This window comes from Vanellus vanellus (genome assembly GCF_965231255.1).
Source record: "Vanellus vanellus genome assembly, chromosome: 4".
In the NCBI taxonomy this organism is placed as follows: domain Eukaryota; kingdom Metazoa; phylum Chordata; class Aves; order Charadriiformes; family Charadriidae; genus Vanellus; species Vanellus vanellus.
The window spans coordinates 11,761,205-11,781,878 of NC_138909.1; the positions used below are offsets into that span (position 1 = coordinate 11,761,205).

Consider the following 20,674-nt stretch of genomic DNA (forward strand, 5'->3'; position numbering starts at 1 on the left):
AGCTGTCAATATGTAAAAGTAGCCATGTCATAACATAAACAAGGTAAGATACTCTGAAATTTTTAAAGAGGAGTAAAAAACAAGGTTACTGTTTTATAACTGCAATTTAACCTGAATGATTGTTGTTTTTTTAAAAGAAAATTTTGTCATTTCTTTGTCACTTTTAATGTTTGCATTTACTGTATCTGCAATAAAGCCTGCCTTAGGTTTGTCAGGTTTAACTAGAATAAAAACATAATAAATTTGACATTTTTAATAGGAAGAGATGAAATCAATAGAAATAAAAATGATAATTTGTGCAGTATAGCACAAGTTATTGCATCAGCTTCATCAATAAAATAGAATGTCTTTGTATATGGCCATCATTTTACTTTATTAAAATCACATCCATGATCGAAAGCTCTATTGAATCGTTGCAATGGTCATGCATATTTCAGATGTTTAAAAATGAAATTCGACTTCACTAAGTCTCCACCAGTCATCCACACTGCTAATATAATTGCAAGCTTTATTTGGTAGCATGTCACTTATACAGCATTTAAACAAGGAGGGAGAAAAAAAAACATAAGGACTATGTGGAAGCCGTCTTAGCTTAAACAACTAACACGGAGCAAAGGTACACTTCTAAGAACAACAAATATCAGTATATTGTAATGGGAAAGGAAATGAGTGTTATGATTTGCCTTTTCAAAAAATAGATTAGTTCCAGACTGGAGGTGAGGGAGGAAGATGTCAAAGAAATAACATACCGTCATGGTAAACATGCAGCACTACACAAAATACTTTACAAAAATTCTTGATGAGCGACAACACTCAAACTACATAGGTAACAGTTATAGCTGACTCAACATTCAGTTAATTAAGGCAATTTGTTCAACTTTTCCTGCCATCAGTATGAAATCCTATGATGATAAGGTATAATACAACGCTTCCACAGCAGTAAAGCAACTAATGTAGGATATTTTATAACCATTGACAAATATCTTTAGTAACACCTGTAGTGGGGCAGTATTTGCTAGAATAATAACGTAAGGTTTACTAGCTGTGATGCAAGATTAGTAGTGACAAATTCATTTGTAAATAATCTCTCCATTTTTCAACGTAGCAACTTGTTAAATGCATGGTAGAATTCCCTCTCTTCTCATGTTCTCCCCCCCCACCTTTTTTTTATATTGAAAGAGTGGACTTAGTTCTTATTTTTTGTTTCACTGATTATTTTTTTTTTTAAAGTTACTGTTATAGCATTGTACATTATTTTACAAAAAGAAAAATAAGTTTGGGAAGAAAGTGTGTTAGTAGTGAGAATACTAGCTTCAGAACAGTAAGACCCAGGTTAGAGTACTTACTCCATAACACTCGTATTCTAAAGAAGACCTAGGAGACAAGTTCTCTGCTGTCACTTGACTTCCTGAAAACTTAAAAAATCATGAAAGTAAAAATTCAGGTTCCCAGCAACTCTACTTATAAGTATCTATGAGGCATTTCATCTATAATTTGCAATCGAAGTACTCATTTTCCTCATCTATTTTTCTGCCTCTTCTACCTCCTCCTTTCTCCTTTTCTTTCCCAAGCTCTTAAAAAACTACAAATGAGACCACCAATGTATTCAGCCTCCTTCTCTTTCCCTTCCGCTCCAGTCTTTTGTTGTATATGCATACATAATAGGCAAAACAGACAAAATAGATTTTGAAATGCTGATTCAGATTCAGAGAGCTGATTATTTTTTCCTGCCTTCCAATTCTTTTGAATTTAACCGTGCTTCTGCAAAGAAATGGAGACGAGCAGACTTGGGTCTCTCTGCTGGGTGAAATGCTTTCCCAGTTTCAGCAGACTGGGGTATCTCCAAACTGTGCAGAGATGCCCCTGTCTGATCAGGTCTCACCACTCTCCTGTGATGTTCAGGTAACTCAGATAATGAAAGGAGGCAGGTGATTAAATTCTGTATCATATACTATATGCATAAAAGGTGACAAGTTTAGTATCTATGGATTCTTAATTCTGATGTTCCTAATCTTACTCGTTCCACATCTCAGACAATGTTACATTGATGTAAAGGTCTATAACCCTTCTCTATGCCTACACAATACACTTTTCTTTGTTTAAAATATCATTTTAGCATTTTTATTCAGATTTTATTCTCTCCTTTTTTTCTCCCTCCCCACTTGCTGTGGATACAAGAGGCAAATATATGAATGTCTTGCACTAAGAAGCTAGGTGTTTATAAATAAAATAACAGAATACAATTTAACTTTAAATTCTGTAATTACTTGGATATAGTCTTAGTTACCATCTCTCAGTGTCCCTCTGGCCCAATATATATAATATCTCTCACAAAAGTGAAACTCCCTTTACAGGAACAACAAGGAAGTGCTCCTCACCCTTGACCACACTATGCAGCCAGACTATTGAGGTGTCTGTGAATATAGGCTTCCTCAGAATCAGGAAAAGCTGAATCCCTAAGATTTCAGATTTAATTAAACCCCACATCCCATAAAAATTCAGCTTGCTACTGTACAGCAAAGATCAGACACTTATTTCTCCTTTTCTACTTTCAGGATTTCAGTTTTTATAAATGATGGGATCTTCTTCTTAGCCAAACTCCTTTCAGGAAGGAAAAAAAAAAAAATGATAAACACTAAAAGGATGAGCTAGGTGTCTCATCTGCGGCACATTTAGTCACTTCCCTTTAACTACACCTTTTTTTTTCCAAGCCAAAAGGTAGTTAAGATTATAAATTCAGAATTCAGGTAATCATCTTTTCCATCAGTTTTTAGATCTTTTATTATTGTAGACTCATCAGATCTAAACAAACAGAAATATTACCACATCTTTCATAAATAAGCGGCTTGTACTCAGACAAGTGTTGAACAAGTTTCTGCTTCTTAAGGAGGTAGTTCCAAATAGTTAAACAATCTCAAATATATACATCAGCCAGTATAATGTTTGGAACTTAATTCCCGAACAAAATACGGATGAAAAATCTCATTGAAACAAGTAGGACAGAGCAGGAAAGGTTTTTGTTCTGGGAGCTTGCTCATCAGGAGTAAAAAAGGTGAGCAGCGTGACAGCCTTGTAGGTTAGCAAAGTTAATGCCCTTTCTTTCTTAAACTTTCCTTTTCACATTTTAGGCACATTAAGTCAAATTTTGCCCTCACATGCATCACTGAGCTCAACAGGAGACCTCCTTATGCTTCCAAGGGCAAAATTTGTCCTATACTACTTTTGGAAACTTTTTAATATCTGACTCATATTTACTTCACTTTCTTTAAAAAAGACTTTTCCATTTATTTTTGAACACTCAACTTTTTCTGTCCTTAACCATTCATAGTTTACTGTGACCCCATAAATTTCCATTCTTATCAGTTTTATCAGAAGATCCACAATTAACAGCTTTTACTTAGCAACAAGAATACAAAGACAAGTGCAATAAAAAACTTCGTCTTCTAAATGATTGGGTTTTTTTTAAAAATCTCATTTCCTCCACAGAAGTATATTTTCATATGCAAAACTTAACTTGCTTACAGTTCTTGAATGATCACTCACATTGCTGTTTTGAAAGGACCACTTAATCAAAGTATATAAATATGTCTTTTTGATCATGTGAAGCAAGCTGTTTCCAGATGGAAAAGCTTAGAAATGATTTTCTTTGAACTGAAAGTGACATTCAAAGACATTTTTAAGAAGTAAAGTGTAATAAATACCAAACTTACAAGTTTCTAAACAGTGATGTCCATTCTCTCCTGAACAAATGTATAACAGAATATACATTTAAAATGTAAATAATATTTCTGTATTTGTATGCCTTGATGCATACAACTGATACAGGGAGCTTTACTAAAGCAAACAAAATTAACTATCTCAGCTGCTTATGATACACATACGACATACTAATTTACCATTTTCTGTCCATAAGTTATAAAGTTTAACATTAAATAATTTAATTTTGAGAAAAGCATGCTTATACACTTACACAACAAAATGCTCTCATTTGCTGCCCATAACCCCTTTTGGAGTAAAGCTATTAAATACATACAATGATAACAGATTTTTTTATTGCTTTCTAAAAACCTTTGGTGTGCTTTATCATTTAGTTTAGCTGGATGTCTCACTTTAGTCATGTAAGTAAGAATAAATTGCAGTGGTTTTGACAAAAGTGAGAGTTAAGATTCCGCTCATCACTGGATATATCAGCTTCTAGGCAAACACAGTGAGCGTCTCTACTAAAGGTTGTGGCAGACACTAAAGGTTCAGTTTGTAGCACCAAGATACTTTAGGTAGACTGGATCTGCTGATTTGACCTTTAACAGTAACTCACCAAAAGCAGTTTAGCTTATAAACATCTGTGCCATTCTCCAACTGTTCCGTATAGTCAGAATGTTATATGCTTGGTGAGCTCTAGGCTAGGTGTCCATCACCATAGCAAAATACTAGTAAATAAGAGAGAAAAAAGAAAGAAAGCAAGCCTTATCCTATGTTTTTATAAGATCTATTATTTCTATCTTGCAGCAAATAGTGGTCTATTATGCTACATGAAACACACAGACAGATTTTTGGTAAATAATTCTAACAGTAGGAAAAAAAAACACCTTTTCAATCTCTACTAATTTCATAGCCTTCTAGTTAAAAGCATAAAAAGAAAATTTCCAGAGCAGTTTCTTCCTTGCAAAGGTGTATGCATTCTCAAATGCTTTGATACAAAGACTATTCAGGGAAAAAATACACTTATCTCTCAGGCAAATCATCACATCTGTACTTGGCTAAGTATAGGATACTGAAGCTTTTCTTCCTCTCCAAAAAAAAAAAAGAGATAGGGAGTGATAAGTCTTTTACCAGCCCATTAAACATTTTGTGAGCATCAAATACTGCAAGTTGGATTCGCCACCATACTGCAAAACATACATTTGGCCAAAAGGCTGCCTGGATATAAAAATATTTTTATCGGAAAGCCCCTAGTGCCAACAGAAAAATGCGATTCCCATTTTCACATACTCAGTGGCTGTGGACATTCATTTGCAGGTAGCAGAAAGATATCAGTGGCAGCACTGAACTAGGATAATGGGGATCAGAACAGATAGGCAAATGCATTCAGCTGCAGGAGAAGGCTTGATGTCATTTATTTTACCAGGAAAGAAGTGCTATGTTCAGGAGGAACAGCACACAAATTGACTGTCATCTGGCAGAAGTTATTTGGAGAAAAACTTCATGTACACCGAAGTCATCTTCAGTTCTGATAGTCCTACTATGAACAGCAGTCAGAGTTCATAAGAGTGATGAGAATATTTTCTTTGCTGTGTCTTTATAGACCATAAACTTTCAGGTTGCCACAAGGCTAAGAAGATGACAGTGTGATTGACGACTTTTTCTCTGTTTTAGAGTCAGATATTGGCAGAATACAGATAGTAGTAGGAACAGTAACTAAGTTACAACAGTCCACATTCAATATTCATCAGGAGGTCGTTATCCTGTACTACCTGTCTTCCATGACTTGCTTCTAAAAGAAGTGGATTGCATTTGATGAGGGTGGGAAAGGGAGAATATCAAAGCAAGCCATTTGTTAAGCTTGGCAATAGAAAAATAGAGTATTTCCATAGAACTTACTCAACAATTGAGAAGCAGTATCTATTTCGATTGTTTTGATTGTTTTTTTGCAAATATTATCAAATACTCTACCAGAAATAATGCAAATATTGTATTAGACATGTACAGTAACACTGCATTATGAGCTCTTAATCTTTCTCAGTTGGAAATATATTTACACAGGAGCTCATTGTTGACTTGGTTCTGATCCCATGGAAGTCAGTTTAAATCTCACCATTGTTAAACCAACAGAAGTAATTTGAAAGGCCTCCCTTAATTATATATATTATTATTATGCAGCAAGACTCAAGACACGAATATTGACTCTGACGAGATAAGAATCGTCTTTATAATAGCCCAGTACTTTACTGGGGTTAGGAAGAACCTTCTTTTCCTTTCTCTTTTCTTCCTTTTCTCATTTTCCCTCTTTCCTTTACCCCTTTCCCTTCTTTTTTCTCTTTTCCTTTCTCTCTCTCTATTTCTCAGTGCTTAACTATTCCACTGTCAAGGCAGAACACTCACCAACTGAATGATCTGGATGATCAAACATACTGAAAGCCATGTAGTTTTCCTCTTAGGAATGAATGTCTTCCCGAGACATGAAAATGGTGAAACATATTTTATAAGATCATGGTTTCAGAGAAACATCACTCTCTACAGCAAGTATTAATGATATATGGTGACTTTACTTATTACTTTCATAATAATGTTTTATTGAAAATAACTCCTGTAAATTGTGGAACCGAGCCTGTACCATTTAAAAATGTTACTTTTGTATGTTTTTAAAAAGTATAAACCATTTTATTGTTCTCCTGATCAAAGAAAACATGAGCAGTCTGTGAGGCAAGAAGAAATGAATCCCACAGTGCCTAATTCAGGAGGCATCAGATATTCTACCTTTGTAGACAGAGCAGAATGAAAACTAACAGCAATCAAATAACAGTAAATTCAGAGGATGGCGGGCATATAATTATTAGACACTAAGCCAGGCAACTGGCACTGAATGTCAAACAAATTATTTTTGCATTACAATAGAAATGGATTATATTTGTATGAAAATCCCATTTGTATAACTACTAAGTAAAGACAGTTAGGAATCAAAATAACTGGGTCAGAATGACAGAATAACTATTTGAGGATAACTGGTTTTCATATGAAATATTTGCCAAAGGGCAAGACGTGATTATTAAATTAGTGGGTGAATACTAAAGCAATTAATGTATTATTAGAAATTAGTGACTGATAAACTAAAGTGTTGTAAAAAGAAACTCTTCTCAGGAAAAGTTTGCAGTGGAAGGCGATTGGCCCATCAATAGCGTTAATTGTGTGTCTCTCATGAGTTGAAATTTACAACCCTGCTTTGTTCAGCAGATGTTTTAATTACAAGCTTGGAGCACGCAGATGTTTTTGTGCAGTCAGGGAGAAAAATCCTCCACGATGTCACAGAATCGAAGGAGTAAGGCTGGAACTGATCTGGAGACTGACACAGTCCATCCACCTGCACTGAAGCATGGTTAGATAGACTTGGACTACCTCTGACAGATGTTTGTTTTTAGAAGTTCCTATTAAAGGAGAGATTTCATAATTTCCCCAGGGAAGTTATTTCCTTCTGCTTAATTATCCTTTTTCGCAAAAAAGTTTTCCCTCGTATGGAACGTAAATCATCTTCCCTGCAAATCAAACCTATTTTGTCTTACCCTAAGCCTTATGGAGCCAGAAGTAAACATTTGCATATGAGAAGACTTGTCTGCCTCTTCTTTCTCTTTTAAAGTCTTGTAAATTCCCCAAACAGCTCCAGTTTTCTGGGCCTGCAGTCAGTTCTGATGTGTGCTAGGCAGCTGCCTGCAACACTGGTAACGTGTCCACTTTAGGTACCGAAGGAAAATATTTATCCTGGTAACAAGTCTCACCAATGCCCAGATACAATCTAAGGATGAGAGAGACACTTAAACACTTCTAGAAGAAAAGTAAGAACATCTAAACATAGGTAGTATGCTTACCTTCTTTGTCAATCTCCTTCTTAAAACCGAGGTGCCCAAAATACAAACAATATTTCATCCAGATTATTACAAGCATGAAAAAAATTGCAGTAATACCGTCAGTATATTAATCTAACAGTCCTGTTAAATATAACTAGAAATGAGATACGCATGTTATAATAAATTAAAATTAACTTTTTGATGCATCAGGACCATACTTTTTAACAGCTTTTTTAGGTTAGTACAGCTGTTTCACATTTTCTGCACGTATTTGACTTTTCTCTCTTAAATACAGTACTTTGCCTAGGCCTGTAAAAATACTACTCTGATATATAAAGATAATTGAAAATTTGAAATCTGCTCTCTGAAGTGCTTGCACCTTTATCTGCATCTTCTTATACATGTTAAAAAAGACACAATTGAAGGTAGGTCAACATACAAGTTACTGACAAAAACCGAGAACAGAATCATGTTCAGAAGAGATACCTATAATCATTCACTTGAAAACCTTTTCCACTTTGACTGCCTGCAACTAGTAACTAACCCTGGAGGTATTTTTCTCCCAAATTTGCACTTTCATCTTAAATTGAAATCAGCTATTAATACCACACTTCCCTAGTTAGCTACCAAAATGTGATATGAAACTATGCAGAAAGTCTAAAGTCAGAATATATCATATCTACTCTATCTACCTTACCCACTCTACCAGTTTTCTGGTTGAAGAAGAAAATCAGATTGGCTCGGTAAGATTTGTTCTTGGCAAATCCACGCTGGCTGTCATTATCACCTTTTTATCCCCTAGATGCTTATAAATTTATTTATAATTTGTCCAGGTAAATTTCTGCGTATCCCAGTTAAGCTGATTGGTCTTTATTTCCCAAGAAACATCCTCTTCTTTAAAATCCCTATGTTTGCCCTTTGCCGCTCCCCTGGGGCTTCTCCCACGCTCCCTTAGTTCAAGGGGATAATTGCTAACGTTCAGAGACTTCTTAGGCTACTTCCTTAAACACACTACGGTGAAGTAAGGAACTGACCTTACTTTACTACTTTAATTCATCCAACTCATAAATGTTCCCTCACCTGCCTTTCAGTACTCCATCTTGTCTTCCGTTTCTCTTCTTAACTATACGGGATGCTATTAAGCAGTATAACTCTATTTTCTTTTGCCTTCCTCTAATTTCTCATGTATCTATATGAACACTCCTGATTGTTTTTATGTCTTTTGCTAGTTTTCCTTTGTACCGTTTCTTAGAATTCCTGGTTAGCCTCACATAGTTATGCTAGCCTTAATTTTTATAGTCGATCCTATCTTCTTTGTGTCTACTTTTACAGGACTCCTTTGGTTTTATTTTCAGATTTTATAAGAGACCTTAATGCTTCCCTTTTCTTCTGCTATGCCTTCTCGTGTAACCACCATTTCTTCTGCACTTCCCATGCCAAGTGCTCTCAGAGGCCACAGTTTTAACAAGTGAATATTGTACTAATGGGTACTCAGAAGAGAATGCTTCTGTGCAGTAGTTGTAAGTGAAAGGGTGTCACCCCAGCTTAAATTCTCAAGACAATATTGAACAATCTTTAAGTGAATTGTCCCCATGCTGCTGTTCTTGCTTCTTTTCCATTAGGGACATGGTTTAGAAGTGGTTTTTGTCGGGGTAGGTTAATGGTTGGACTCGATGATCTTAAAGGTCCCTTCCAACTTCACCAATTCTATGATTCTATGATTTCTTAGAACTGCAACTGCATCATGCAACGATTATTTCTCTTCAATTGCCTTTCAGCCTTCACACGCTCAATCTGCTCTCCCCTACCTTTGCAGTGACCATTACACCTAAGGCGCCTCCTCTGAGATAAGAAACTGGCCTCCACAGTTTCAAGAACTTGTTCATGTCTGCTGTGTTAGCAGTAAATATTCAAGCAATTAAAAGTGCCACCTTCATTAGAACGGGACATGTTCTTTGAATGCTTCCTGCAGTTTTCCCAAATCCTCATTCACCACCCTATATCAGTCATCTGTAGTCAGTGCAGGATTCCTGGTCTTCTGTTGTCTTAACCCTGACTCTCTATTCTTCCTCAAGTTTAGGTAAGCAAACTGCCTCACCTCTCTGAGAATTTGTTTTAGTTTTCTGGCCGGCATTACAGAATGGGCTTACAGACTGTTACACAGTCTATTTGTAGAGATTATAGCTCAGAAGAGTGTTTCAAACCCATTCCCCAGTCACCTCTCCTCAGCAACCTGTTGAAAAAAGATTAAACTGCTCCAACCTCAGAGAAACATTGTTAGGCTCACACTAACAGCAACAAACCACCAAGTAGATTACAGGCCCAGGAATGGGCAAGGCCAGGTGCCAAGGAACCCCGAACCAGAAGGGTGCAATCAAATTTCTCAAAATCTCACCAACATAATGTATTTTGCAGTAATTGAAGAGTTTTCCCCTTAGTTTAGTTATTGCCTAGAATTTTTAGCTATTCCATTAGAAAATTCCATTTTCCAATACAAAAGAATTTCTCTGTATGAGCTGACAATCTGATTTACTCCCGTTCTCTCCCCTACTGCTTACAAACTCCTCTCCCTACCCTTCGATCCTTCCACACAGCGAGCTCTCTAAATAGGTCACACAGTGAATTAATTTTCATTTGTCGTACAAAAAGTGTCATCTATTCAGATCTTATCTACTAACTGCATCACCACATTTCACTTCAGATGACTTTAAACAGGGACCACCAGAAGCATTTTATTTTTTCAGCCTGAGTTCAGAATCTTGATTATAGCTTAGAAAGAAGTAAGAAGAAGTATTTTTCACATTATTATTAGTAGTAGTACATTTATCTGGAAGACAGATTTAATCCTATGAAGTGTTAAGAGGCTCAATAAAGGGTCTGTCAAGTATTTTCACATGCTTTGATAAATACCATTATGTGCATGCCAAATGAACACCATTAATATGGATGATTAAAAAATTAAGAACTTATTTGTTCATCCTTCATCATCAAGAGATGAATTTGCATTTTCATTTTCGCATTTTGGAAAGCAGTTTGTATTGCTTTAGAGGTTTTCTAGCTCAAAGTAAAATAAAATAAAACAACTCTGACCTTTAGATAGAGAAACACTTGATAGCCTTTTGATTCTTTTTGGGTTTCCAACATAGCATTTGACTAATGAAATTTCAGTTATAAAAATCTATAAAGAGAAATGGGCTGACTCCTATGAAAAACAATGAGACAGTACCATCAAGTTCCTTCTGTATTTTTAACAGAACATGAGCAATCTTGATTCCAGCTTCCTCTAAATCAAAAAAAGCTTGAAAGAACACCAGACTGATTCTGTAGTAAAGAGTTCAACATAAATTGCAGACAAGCTGGATCATTTCAGCAGAAAATCTTAGGAATAAGTAGTAAATTTCCTAATGTGAGATATTAAAGTATTAATTAGAGAACTGCAGACTTCAACAGGCTTTAGAGAGTCACCTCCCCAGTGGAAAGTGAACAGTTTTCAGATCATGGAAGACATTTTGAAACTAAGAGATTTATGGCTTTTCAATTATTTTTTTCTTTCTTCTTTTTTTTTGTTTGCTTGTTTGGTTGGTTTTGTTATTGTTATACTATCTTTCTAGACATTAGGATGCTTTTTTTATATTGAAAAGAAAGAATGAACTTTCATGTTATCTGGTCTCTGCAACTGATATTCAAGAATATGTTACTTAAAAGCGAGGAAGGATTGATAAAAGAATTAGCTTAAAAATGATTCTAAGAAAAACTTCTTGGAAGCATTCAAGCTTTCAGCAAATTCTGTTGCTGTACATCCTATCAGATCAGAGTATCTTAAGAAACAGATGATAAAAGGGTGACTAATGGGCCAATAAAAACCAGTCAGTATTCCTGTGTGATGACTTCCATTGTAACACACTTATGTTTCCTTGTTTAAAATATATTCGTTTCAGCAAGCTCTAAAAGCTGCAAAGATACCAGTAGTTTATGTGACTAGCCGCTTCATGTCTCGATCAACTACTTTTCCAACTAGTTGCAATTTCTGCTCAAGTGTTTTTAATCATCAGTGGGCAGGGACCCTATTAAAGTGTTGATATTCAATGTTTTAAAATAACTCCACAGTATCGCCAGTTCCTCTTACGAATGCACACTAATGCTAATTAGACAGCAAAGTTATTTATCTAAAATTGTGGTCAACAGATGGGTTTGATATCTACTACACAAAACAGATATCCCTCTATAAAATCTAGTACTCCATGGCCACCCAGTTTATTATCAGGATACACTCCTGTGAATAAAAGTGGGGCTGCACTATCCTATTTTAGAAGAAAAAATACATATATTGCCATATATAGAAGCCTTTGAATGTTCATTAAATTAAAAAGCACCCAAAATTTCACGTTACGAATTGTCACGCAGACATGGCCTTGAATAGAAAACACTGTCAACCACACAGGACAAGTCTGTGTTTTTCCTCTTCTGCCCTCTCAGTTTTCCAGAACATGGTAATGACTGGCATGGAGAAGTACTTAGAGTCTGTACAGTTTAGGTGCTAAATTTAGCAGCGAAACATACCAAAAAGTAGGAAAAAGTATCAAGTAGTGAAAGGCTTTTGCATTTTCTCTTTCCCTTATTCTTGTTGTGATCAAACAGAATCAAAAAACCTTAGATTAGGCAATGCCAGTACTTAAAAAACAATTATGTTAATGAGAAGATCATAAATCAGAGCAAACTACTTTTTAAAGAACAGTTTCTGGACTATAACTCCCATCTAAATCCTTTCTTTTAGACAACTGTCCAGATATTACAAATATTGAACATAAGTTGATACACACTTTATATCCAAAGATAAAGAAAAAGATTTTTTTTCAAAATTTTAAATGTGTTCCTTGGCAGACAAAGACAGACGTCTATTTGACAGCCAAAATGACTGAGAACAGTAGTGATAGCTCAGTTATTACTAGGGGATTTCTAATTTGTTCTCTTCATAAAAGTTTAATGCTTGACTTCAATTTTATGGTTTCTAAATTCACTAGGAGACAGCCAGAATTTCAAAACCGATATACATTTACTTTTCTGAGAAGAAAATAGAAATGAATCTGTTTATCTTTCCTTCTTGAGTATAAATGGCCTTTCTATAGACCTTCAAAGTTAAGGGAATAGCGTTTTAAATATTTTAAGAACTCCATTTCATACTGCCGACATAACTTGGCATTTTGCCCAGTAAAACTCTGTTCTAATGGTCAACTGTTTTGTATTCCCTTGAAGAAAATTAGCATAGCGGCAAAACTGCAAGTAAGTCTTTCTGACATTTAAGCTATCAAATGCATATGAGAAACAAACAGGTTTTAAACAGAAGGGGCAGACAAAGCTTTATAATGGTCTTCCTTTTTAAGAAACTTTCCCTGATCTTGAAGGTTCTTTAAAACCTTAGGATAAAAACTTTATCAGTATAATCCAAGTAACTGTGATTCAAAGTTCACACACATGCATAATCAGCATTTGTTTTCAGGCAATTAGTTTATCACAAGCTTAGCAGTACAATATACAAAAAAAAATAATCTACTCTTAATTATGTATATCAATATTAGGAACAAAAAAGTCTTGAGTTTTAGTTCTAAAGAATAAACTACAAACCTATTTATCTTCCAATGGGAGAGACTTCATCATCACACTTTCCTTAGTTGAAAAGCAACTAAACATTTTTTCCTGCTATTTAAAGTAAAATCAGAAGAGACATCCCCAGTTGCAAAACAAAAGTTGCTTGTTACATGTGATTATTAAAGAGAGCAACAAGGTGTCTGAGATCATTTACATTAACTTTTCGCTGAAGATGAATTTTGTGACTAAATGCTTTCTAGTACTCCATTCTGATTTGCTTTGCCAGAGATGAATAGCTAAGACTAAATTTTTTTAAGAATTCTGCAGTACAACAGTTTTGATTCAGAAAATGCCAAACATTTCTGAAGCAGTTCTTCAGAAGTTGTTGATTGCTAAAAGAACTTTCACTGTAACTCAATTGAATTCCTTGTTGAATTCCTACAGTGAACAAAACAAATACCAGAATAGCCAACTAAACATTATGGTACTCCCTCTACAACAAAAACGTCTTCTTGCCTTGTCAGCAGCAGACACCTGTACCTGTGCCACCAGCAGTCCTGCAAAGTGCCCGATAGGGCCCCCAGTCCTCCAGCATCTATTATCTTCAGGTTGTATCTGCAAGAGATCTTCTATAATCACCATGGCTTCCTCAGTGTTATTAGCACCTAGTTTCTCAGTCAGTTACTTCTTCGCTGTTCAGAGCCTCTGCAACAAAAAGTACAGAAGAGATATGAAGAGTTAATATACGGCATTAATGCTAACTGCTGTTCCAGATTTGCACCCAAATCCCTTTCACAAAATATATACTAAATCAAATCAAAGAAGGCATTGACAAGGGAAAGGATATGACTCTGTCCTGACACTCACTTCTGAAAGCACATTGATCAATTAAACCTCAAATATATTACATTTTCTTTATCGCTTATTCATAGAGCCCAAGTGTACTGATACTCCCAATGAGTGGGAAGTTTAAAAAACAAAAGAGGCTTTTCTCTATTTTTTTTGGGTCTGGTATCTACCCTCCACCAGGCTGAGCTCAAGTCTGACCACCACCAGTGCAACACTCACGTTAGCTTTTTCCCTTTTCCCTGAAAACTCCTTATTTGTCTCTCTTAGTTTATTTTATTCCTTTCTTTCTTTTTTTTTTTTTTTTTTTTCCATCACCTGGTCTCATCAGAAAGGACTTTTTTTTTTTTTGACACAGCTGTGAGTCCATGGATATAGAAGCAGTGATAGAAGAAATGACTTAAAAAAAAAACCCTGACACCTGTACAACTAAATCATGTGCTGGTGTGCGTGATGTCTCTCTTCCCTCAGTATTAAAGTTTAAATTACGAGTCTGCAAAAGAAAAAGAATCCATTTTCTAAGCCTTTGTGGTTTTGTGTTTTGTTTTTTTTTTTTTTTTCTCCCTACGTCCTCACGCTCTCCTTTTGTCTTTAGGGAATCAGCATTGTTCCCCAACTGTAAAAATAAGAATATAATCTCAAGGCTACATCTCCTCAAATTTCTTGCAGTTAAAATATGGCTGACTAATCCTCAGCTGGAATCAGAGTCCACATTCTCCAAAAAATTTCATTAAAAATATATCCCCCAGAGAGATGAAATAAAGCTGATATTAATTCCTATTCAGTTCAGAATCATCTAGATATTCTACTCAATACATTTTTGTAAAGAAATGGTCATTAAGAGGTGGTTGTTGCAAAAAGTTGGCATTCTACCACTGCCTCGCTCACCTTCCAGTTATACGAAGACTACCATTGTAGAAATTAACACGTTTACATCAAAATAAAATTCCTTTTGTTGAGAGGATCAACTAGTGCTGGATCTTTCTGGATATGTGATGTTTATGCTGTAGGTTTGTACAAGCACAAGTACAACCTTCCAATCATCCTTGGACAGAGATAGGATTCTGATGTTCTTTTTTTCCTAAATATTTTCCTGTTCTATAATCTCTCGAATTTATTTGGCTATTTTCTTCTGAGTAGGTTTGGATGTTTACAAAACAGGAAAATGCAAAGTTTCAGTACAGGTTTAACATGGTTTGCTTAATAAGAGAATGTATCAGTCCTCAGGGTTGAAAACTTCTTTAAAATGCTAGTGGACATTTAATCCTGTCAAATAGCTCTGCTGTGAAACAGCAGAAGTATTTTCTACAGTTCTGTGGAGCAGGTATGTAACAAGACTCTTTCGTTACAGAATTGGTAGCACAAACTCTGGAGCAAAATGGCCAACTCCATTTCTCACCAGACTTCTCTGATGTGGCTTTGTTAGGACTGATCTCAGCCTCTTGTAATTTCTTCTTGTTTTCATCAGAATACACATACAAAGAGTACGGAATCATTTCACTCAACCTCCAGGATTTTACAAAAACTTTCTGTTCGAAGCTAGGAATGTGACATAGCATTCAATCAATCCTTTCGAAGATATGTAATTTACTTAGTATGTGGAAAGATTTCACTTGTGAGTGAAAAGAAATTGAATTGCCTTATTTCCTCATTCTAAATTCCAATCTCAAGTAGTTTTCTTTACTAGCTGTCTTAATTTTTAGACCATAATTATCTCGACAGAATTTATTTATTTTTATAAATACAAAATGAATTTTAGCATGAAAAATTAACTGCATAAAGCAAGAATTCAATTTCCAATGTAGTAATACTTCCAAGGTAATTTTTTTGAAGGAAATACAACACTTTAGAAATCTGCTTAGTTATGCAGATGTCTTAAAAACAACCAGCAGTTTTCCTGGATGTTGCAAAACAGTTCAGTTCTTCCAATTTTAAACCATAAAGTGCACTACATTACAAACTGTGCAAACAAGGCTGGAAGCAGCTAACTTCACCAAAGGTAAGATTGCTGATGATAGCATCTGTCCAGTAGTAAGAATCGGTCTTTGGAAGGATTATCATGTTTAGCAATTAGCATATGTAGATATTTTCCCATTCATTTCCTGCTCTTCCTTGTGTTCCAGCTGATTACCACAATCTTTCTATTTGTTGAATGGATAGGATGGTACTTATTTTGTAAAACATTTTGAAACTTTCTAAGTGCTAAATGTTGAAACGCAACTCTGGACTTTTTTTACAGTGGGGGAAAAAAATTGCAGTGACTTAATTTATTTTGTTTAAAAGCAAGGTATATGGGTACTCTAAAGGAAGAATAAACCCAGTAGATAAAAAGCATATACATCACATTCCTTCATTCTCACTGCTTTGCCAATCCCTTTCCTGTCTGAAATTCACTATCGTCTCCTGAACACACAGTCTCCACCTTCTCCAACTTTTCTCATGTTTCTAAGGAAAGAGGTGCATACAGGAATAAAGAGTCCAAGAGCAGTATTCTGGAAAGTCTAATTTCAAGTTTTACAAAGTTAATATGAAGTGCACCAGGCTACAGAAGCTGTCATCACACTGAGCAGAACTCACTCATAATTTGTTAGATGACAGCTCTTATCGTGTCATCTTGAATCAGTTGACAGATTTCATGCTTTCAACCTGACAAACGTTACATAAATCTGTAGTATAATGTACTGAAGCCACCTTCACCCTGAGAGCTTCTGCTAGTTATTCCTAGCAGGTTTCATATTTTCAGAAGTATCACCAAACTGCCTAACTGAATCCACTGTGGTGAATCCATCATCCTAAACAATGATAAGAGACAGAAGCCAAGCAACAAATATTTATCGTGTGTGTAAAGTGTAAAGTAATAATTAGAAATACCCTAACTACTTTGGACAAGGAGAAAAAGATACAAAAAATAATCCCCAGATTATAGATGCAAGGAATGAATTTGTGTGAAACTGTTAACAGTGACAAGTACGAAGAAAGATGAAAAGGTTCAGGAAAAAGAAAAAAAAAAAAATGTTCTGCTTACAATTCCTTCCTTGACCTCTATGACAAAGAAGCTAAAATGTTGGACTGGCTGGAAATATGTGGTAAGGACAACATCTTTTCCTTGAGTAAGTAGCAGGAGCTTTCCATGCTAAGCAGGTAAACTTATTTTAAGGATCACCACTTTTCACAAACAGTGGATTTTTATGCTTTCTACTTCTCTAAATAACACTCGGTCCATGAAATCCCTTGACTGTAAAAGGTTGCCTTAATGTATAATTCAAAATGTAAAGAAATACAACTTTTCAACTAGAAACTATTACTATCAAAGTGTTGATGTCATCATTATGAGATGACATAATTTATAAAATAAGTTGCATATGTCAATATTTCCCTGTGTTCATAAATGAATAGAAGACTGTTTTCAAAAAGATACATAAAAATGCTTAACGTATTTCACTTTTCAAGTGCATGAACCAGAGGCACATACGTGTTTGATCTACTGATTCCTGAGTTTATCTATGAATTACTAGTAGTCATAGTCATCTATGGAAGCTGTAAAAGATTTGGCAAACCATGGACATATGTCTTCCTTTAAGAATTTGCCTATATACCTTATCACTCGTCTGGGAGAAGAGGCTGAATAAAAACACTGTCTCCTACAAGACTGACACATATTTATTCTTTTATGGGGGGAAGACATTAAAAAATATTCATGTCATCACTATACATCTGAATCAAGAAAGAAATAACAAAATCAGTAGAAATGGTACAGAACAAATATTTTCTTTGACTTGCACCAGGTGAGATCTTGGTTTGTCACACACACAGTATGTGGTATCTTCTATGTGCACTGACTTTTGTAATATCAGAGACTACTTAAAAGTAAAAATAAAAAATCTAATGATTTAGATTGTTCTTAACATTTCTGTTTATATTTAATGAAATAAAATTGTATTTATTCAATTCTATTAAAATTGGGAAACAGTTTTAATCCTTTTGATGACTCAGTACCTTCATATCAAAAGACTGACTAGTACCAGATTGAGAATTATTTTTAATATGTAACTGTAGGAGCTGTAAGTAATTCAGCCATGGCTGCTTTGTTTTATTTATACATTTTTGTTTTTCGTAGCCTTAATATTTATGTTAAAGAGCTGGAAAGGGAAGGAGGGAGATGAGAAAACATAAAATTAATTAGTGGGTCCACTATCAGCTTCCTTCCTTTTTGGAAAGCAAGCAAATAAACAGTATGCTAATTTCTCCTACTCCTGCCTTGTATTCTAAAGGCTGGACAGCCTTCTAGAAGTTGATCATCTTTTGTTGAATTTTTCTTTCCCGAGGTCTCTATTCTGCCTGCTTTCATTGTTTGTTCATGTCCCAAAATCCCAAGGTCAGCATTAGTTCAAAAATCCCACTTAAGTCTGTTTTCTCAAAGGACTTAAATGTTATCCAGCTCTAATAAGTCCCTGGAGTGCTACAATATTTTTTCAACTTACGTTTGTAGCATCCTATATGGATGAATTTGGATACACGTTGTGCTTACAAGTTGTTCTAATTGTTCTTAATTTTATCTCCATAATTGATCTTAATTGATCTCCGTATCATTGCATGAACTGTAGATTAGCACAGAACCATGGTATCATATATCATATAAAGATTTGTATGTTTTATGCCCAGTAGGGACTATTAAAATCAATTCTGAGCTAATGCATAGTGCATGTCAAGTAAACAGTACATCAAATTTTTGATTGAACTTAGAATGCAACCTCGAGAAAGATATACCTTCTAGATTTAAGATTCTGAGCGAGGGATTCGCTTTGTGATTTATTACCATCACTGGAAAAATCCTTTAATAATACTTCTAGTTTAACCAGAGAACCACTGGTTGTCAGTCACTTGACCTTGCTATGGCTTTTTCTTCAGACAAAAGAGCTTCACCAAAAGTTTTTTTTCCTCATACTTATGTTAATATACCATAAATTTAATTATCTCCCAGACTAGCCTTGGACAGATGAAGTAGAGTAAAAGAATTAAACTCTTCAATCTGTACATCAGAATTTCCGTTTCTCAAATCATTCTGATGGCTTTTTTTCCCCTTCCAAATAATTTCTAATTTGTGAACTTCCTTTCTGTATTGTAGGTACTGCACTCCAGCAAATGTCCTATGGACTTGTTTATCCACCTCAGCAGAATATATTATCCACTTAATTTGACTTATTATTTCCTTCTCTACAGTTTCAAGTTGACCTTTGTCTTCTCAAAACAGTATTTCAACAGCAATAGCTATAACCAGGACATCTAAGACATTTTCCAAATCAGTATGCAAGACAACAGACAGTCTCCCTTCCTATAAAGGGTGACTTCCATTACATCTCAGTCTGTTTACACAACTGTAACTACAGCAGTAAGAACGTGTGAAAGGTCCGTGGTAAATTCAGAGTTGACCTTCAAACATGACTCAATAGTTATACTTCCTAGGCAAGCTTCCAAAATCTTTCCTTAGGCAAGACGTACAGCTATCTAAAAAATACATTTACCTGAAATTTGTAGTATTCTTAAAGTTCAAGCCTTTTCATGATACTTGTATGTAAGAAAATGGGGAATAAGAAAAAGCAGGCAAGTTCTCACGTACATGCGTCACGAAGAGTGGAAAGAAAAACCCCAATATGCAGATGTGTGACTTGACTTTTCCTTTGTTTTCCTAGTAAAAAAAAAAAAAAAAGAGTATCTCTGGAATATATCTTGCTTCATTCATATTGATAGACTTTTCTTTTGACAGCTGTTCTGGGCAATTCACCATCCTTTTCCTATACTTTGCTTTTCCAATGAGGTTCACAGCAGATCGGCTGTCAGAGAAAGAGGCTCGCAAACACCACAAGACTACAAGAATTTTTTTCTGTGCTTGATTTAGAGACCAGGTCTGCTTCTTCAAAGTTATCGTTGTATCTTGAAAGACTATTTGATCGTAGTTAAATGGACTCTTGCTTTTAATAAGGACATTAATTTAATATTGTAAAGATCAGAAAAAGAAAGAATTAAAGAAAAAAGATTTCCAAGTTTTAAACTCTTCAGATAAGGAAAAAATAGGTAAAATAATTCTTTCTTTTCCGTTTCCTCATTGCACTGTTCTTCGAAACTTCTAATTTTTGGATACTTTCATCCATTCATGAAGTGGTGCATAATGGCAGGAGATTCCCGCATACGAAGGGCAAAACAATTGCAATAAACTATTCAGAAAGTGAAACAAAAAGTCTGAGTCTTAGAAAAAGACCTTTTCTTAACTCAAAAAGCAACGGAAAATCATAGCTTGTTTAAAAACGGAAAAAAAAAACCCAACATGCAACAAATTATTGTGTTCCTCTACCCCCTGCACCCCACCCACCCCCCCCCCTTTTTTTTTTTTTTCTGCTTTTGATCACTATTTAGTCCTGGTTCAGGGGACTACTTTATATTTATTGAATAACTTGCCGAAATAAAAAGGAATGCAAAGGTAAGACCAGAAATTTGGTAGCAACATAATTTATTCTTCCCTTCTCACTTCCTATATATTCATTAACCCAAACTCAGCATCTGAAGAGGGAGTAGTACTCCTCTGTTCTCTTCTATACTGCTTCGCCACTGAAAAAAGGACATTGTGGGGAAAGTGGACTTTTGGGTTCACAGAGTTAATTTATTTTTCTTTCTGGACTGGTCTACGAACA

The 20,674-nt window shown here is 35.1% G+C and overlaps 1 long non-coding RNA gene across 1 annotated transcript; it reads right to left on the bottom strand.

The window, feature by feature from the left end:
• Nucleotides 1–1,375: 1,375 nt before the first annotated feature.
• LOC309671407 lies at nucleotides 1,376–19,674 on the bottom strand. The gene is made up of 3 exons (XR_014269132.1): nucleotides 19,606–19,674; nucleotides 13,659–13,847; nucleotides 1,376–1,415 (listed from the first exon to the last, which is right to left on the bottom strand). It is a non-coding gene; the product is annotated as an uncharacterized lncRNA (long non-coding RNA).
• Nucleotides 19,675–20,674: the final 1,000 nt, after the last annotated feature.